Raw genomic sequence first — 4,802 nt, forward strand, 5'->3', positions numbered from 1 at the left:
TTCGAAACTTCGGATGGGGATAATTTGTTTTTTTACATCCGTAGCAAGCAAACTCAACCACCGTAGAAGCGACAAATTGTATGCTGGTTTCAATGGTTAGAGAGTCAGACTCGTAACCCAAAAGTTGCGAGATAGAGTCTTGTAAGCGGGGAGAGTGAATGTACAGCGCTCTCTTCCACCTTCAACACCATGACTGAGGTGCCCTTGAGGAACCCCCAACTGCTCCCTGGGCGCCGCAGCATAGATGGCTGCCCACTGCTGTGTGTGTGTGCATTTAGGATGGGTTAAATATAGAGCACAAATTCCGAATATGGGTAACCATACTTGGCCACATGTCATGTCACTTTCATTTTCACAACAGAGACCACTATCTTAGGCCCCCCCCCCATCTTCTGCAACAACTTAAGATTCGACTCGTCAGCGATCCTCCCACCTGTGCGATCCATGTTTTCCAGATCTTCTGGACAGACTTCAGAACCTTTACCTTCAAGACTCCTCTGTTGGCAGACCAAGGACCTTCTCGGTGCTCAGGAGTTCATCATTCACCAGTGCTTCATGTTCAAGACTGTGAAACGGATCCGACTCCTTTCTTCCCATTGCGATGTGGCCCAGGTCAACAAGTGCTCTTAAAGTTAATGATATCTCACAAATCCTTCAGATTGGTCAGACTACAACCCGAATTCCGGAAATGTTGGGACGTATTTTAAATTTGAATAAAATGAAAACTAAAAGACTTTCAAATCACATGAGCCAATATTTAATTCACAATAGAACATTGATGACATAACAAATGTTTAAACTGAGAAATTTTACAATTTTATGCTCAAAATGAGCTCTTTTCAAATTTGATGCCTGCTACAGGTCTCAAAATAGTTGGGACGGGAGCATGTTTACCATGGTGTAGCATCTCCTCTTCTTTTCAAAACAGTTTGAAGACGTCTGGGCATTGAGGTTATGAGTTTCTGGAGTTTTGGTGTTGGAATTTGGTTCCATTCTTGCCTGATATAGGTTTCCAGCTGCTGAAGAGGTCGTGATCGTCTTTGACGTATTTTTCATTTAATGATGCGCCAAATGTTCTCTATAGGTGAAAGATCTGGACTGCAGGCAGGCAATTTTTTTTTTGACCAGTTAAAATGCATTAAAAATTCTGAATAAATTGTAATAAATAGTTATTCTCTGTATTTTGAAGTGCCCACGATAACAATATTGTGCATATTCATTTCCGTGATATATCGCATTACCAAATACAGGCATGTATGCCTACTCACCAGCCATAAACTTATCCTGCAGGAATTCCAGCACTGAACCAACCAGGCATCTGACTGGATCCAGTACACGAGCCATGCACCAAGACGCAAAGACCTTCCACTTAGAAATATACAAAAGGCACGCAAGCATCAACGGTCTCCCGGACATCAGCGGGAAGACCAGAAGCCATTAGCGATGGCCCCTGATCTGCCACATCCACAGCCTCCAAATCCCATTTTGAGGACTCCAAATCTTGACCTGGAGCTGAGACAACAGATCTCCTACAGGGACCCTTCCACCAGGGAGCTCAGCTCCGAAAGCCACGCCTGGGATGGCCAGAACGAGACTACCAACAGGAGGCAAATCCCACACTCCCTCACAGGGGGCACTGAGTTTAAACTTGCGACAAAAAGAGGTCCATCTCCACCTTGCCAAAAAGGCTCCAAATCTGAGTTACCATTTGGTGGTTCAGCATTCACTCCTGGTTCAGTTCACCCCACTCATTTTCTATAGGGTTGGCCATGGCAGAAGCTTCATTTTGTGCTCAGTGACACACTTGTGTATTGATTTTGATGTTTTTTTATGATTTCTAAAAGAGGCAGTCAGGTTTCGATTTTTTTTATCTGTTGGTATTTGATTGAATCCATAATGCCATGTATCAGGTCCAGGACCTCCGGCTGAAAAATAGGCCCACAGCATTAAAGATCCAGCAGTATATTTAACCGTGGGCATGTCTTTGGCCACTCAAACTCTCCTCCTCACCGTGCATTAGGACGGTATATGAACAATAAGCTAGTAATTATGTTTAATTACTGCTGGTTTGCAATTATATATGGCTAAAATAGTATAATAATGACTATTTGATGCATCAGGTTCTAAAGTTCTAATGTTAAACTTATATCCACATTAATTATGACACTTATTGAGTGATTTTCAAGTTTATTGACCAGAATATGCCAATAATTATGGCTAAACTGCCATCAATACAGTACTAATAATGGCAATTTTAGCCCTGTTTCGATACTGAGGTTCTTAATTACATTGGTTTGTTTAGCAGTTATTCTGTATTATATTTTTTTTAAATAATACAAACAAAAAGTTTTACTATATAACATAAGAAAAACAATCTAATACATTATAACATTTTTGTTTATTTATTTTTTCCACAACCAAATGAATAAACCCTTTGCCCTAAGATACAGAAAATCTGAATTTCTTTACGAATATCATGGAACAACATTCCAAGAGGGCCATCTCTGTGCATTGTTCCTCTCCAGTAGACCCACTGAATAACATGCAGATGGTCTTTGAATGTGTCTGAATTCTCCAGACTTCACTTTTGCAAGCTGCCCACAGTCGTTTGATGTGTTGAGTGTGAGCTCCTGTTGCTGGATCCTCTTGTTCACAGGCAAACGGTTGTAGCCGTGGCCACTAAGGCAGTTATATGCTCGCCAGTGGTCACTTACAATTGTGGTCCCACATGCTTCTCAATGTGTAGCAGGAGCCCGAGTCATGACCTTCTTTTGACAAGTTTTAAGATTGGTCTTCTGCGTTTTCCATGGATTCCCAGCATTTAAAAAGGCCAGGATGGTCGATTGTTTGACCTTGGGAACCTTGCTCTGTTGTACTACACACACACACACACAGAATATTAGACTACATAATCACTAATAAACAATAAGCAGTCAATAGTCTTTCATAAAAACAATAGTTAATTGACATAATAGCACTTACTTTTCTTTTGTGCCTAAATTTACTTCATCAATTTCCACAAGTTCTCTGTTACCACCAATCTTTAACGCGCCCCTGTTTTCCAAACGCTTCATGGCTGATCTGCAAACTCTTCTTAACTTGTGAGCAAATTTTGTTAGAGTAGCAGAACTACTGACCTCCTCTTGTTGGCTCCTTATATTTTGCCTCCACACTCTGTCCCCCACTTTGAATTTGTTCAGGGCTTTCTTTTGTTGTGTTTGTCGCCTATCCCTCTCTTGTGAAGCTCTGGTATGTGCATGAGCCTCAGTCAAAACCTCACTGATGGCAATATCCAATTAGGTTAATTCCTCAACTGACAATGTGCCCTCCACACTCTTGTCAATCTGAAAAAAGTGCAGGACAATACTGTTAAAAAAAGTGCTATTTATTATTAATGATAATTATTGGAATAATGTAACAATCTGCAGTTACCCAATAGTGCTCAGGTATTTTGGAAGGGTAATGGGCCTCTCTTCCAAACATTAAAAAGTATGGCGAGTACTTTGTTGTCATCTGCCGCTTTGTGCGAAGCCCAAACATAACGGCATCCAAGTGCTTGTCCCAGTCATTGGGCTTGTCTTTGACAAGCTTGCAAAGAGATCTGGCATTATAATAACACAATAGCACAATGTTTCTTAAAGTTCTCAGGGAAAAGATGAAAGGTGTGTATACTGAAAAAAAGTTGCTAAAAAGTTTAATAATTTATTCATTTTTGATGTATGACTGTGTTTTCAAACTCTTTTCCCTGGTCTGTGAGGACTCTCTTAGGTGCCTCAAACTGATGCACAAATTGTAACAGGCAATCTGCAGCCTTTGATTTCAGGGGATAAGCCTGGGGCCACTTGGTCATATAATCAATAATAACACAAATGTATTGGTTGCCATTGTCCGTCAATGCTAATCAGATCCACCCCACAAGCTCGAAAGGCTGTTTAACATAGAGTTAATTAAATAGACACAAAATAATGTACTGCAATTTTAAGAAGTATAAATCAAGTCTTTTTGGGAATGATCAAACTGTTCTTATTTAATTCTATAACTTAATTGTTATTTCTAATTAAATTCTAAAAAATAATAATAAATAAATGCGTGATGGAAAGGCATACCACAATTGGAGTGCATTAATTTTGCTCCTTCACTGATGATCTGCTGGCTTGACATGGTCTACACCAGGGATAGGCAACATCGGTCCTGGAGTGCCGCTGTCCTGTAGAGTTTAGCTCCAATCAGGCAGACAGACACAGATTTCATTTTTGTGTGTTCGTCTGTTCGGGAAGTTGCAGTGACAGATACAGTGGCATTCCAGATAAAGTTTGAATTGAGTAAAGCGTGTGGTTATGCTATTAAGAAAGTGTTGACTATAATCTGGCCAAAGAAGAACTTTTGTTTTTTAATTAAATGTTCATTTAAAAGCAGCCTATTATGATTGTATTCGCCTGTTATCGTTACCCCTTACGGCTCCGACGACGTTTTGTTCCGTCCTCCACGCGGTGCCAAATCACATCAGGAGCGAAGCAACTGGATTCGCGAGACCACGAGATTCTGGAATGCTTCTGAAACGTGGCTGGTATATTATATATGCATATCTATGGGTATAAACACAAGCATTGACTTGACAAGAGCGACAGTGATCAGCTCCGGTGGCCGCGTCGGAGCCGTAATGCGCGGCTGACGTGATGCGCAGATCAGCTCTCACATCACTGAATCTGCTGTTAAAAATTAACCATCCATTCATCATATCATCGTGCAAAACTAAGAATTAGTCTAATTAGAATCATTGTAATGTGACAATCGGGTGCGGG

At 40.6% G+C, this 4,802-nt stretch overlaps 1 long non-coding RNA gene across 2 annotated transcripts; it reads right to left on the reverse strand.

Annotated features, from left to right (window-relative positions):
- Positions 1 to 2,455: 2,455 nt before the first annotated feature.
- On the reverse strand, positions 2,456 to 4,219 carry LOC131538158 (uncharacterized). Of its 2 annotated transcripts, XR_009270491.1 has the most exons (4): positions 4,107 to 4,219; positions 3,433 to 3,601; positions 2,983 to 3,344; positions 2,456 to 2,875 (listed from the first exon to the last, which is right to left on the reverse strand). It is a non-coding gene; the product is annotated as an uncharacterized LOC131538158 (long non-coding RNA). The 2 variants fall into 2 exon arrangements; XR_009270490.1 differs by having other exon boundaries at positions 2,456 to 3,344.
- Between the last annotated feature and the right edge of the window lie 583 nt (positions 4,220 to 4,802).

This window comes from Onychostoma macrolepis, chromosome 03, assembly GCF_012432095.1.
Source record: "Onychostoma macrolepis isolate SWU-2019 chromosome 03, ASM1243209v1, whole genome shotgun sequence".
Classification (NCBI taxonomy): Eukaryota; Metazoa; Chordata; class Actinopteri; order Cypriniformes; family Cyprinidae; genus Onychostoma; species Onychostoma macrolepis.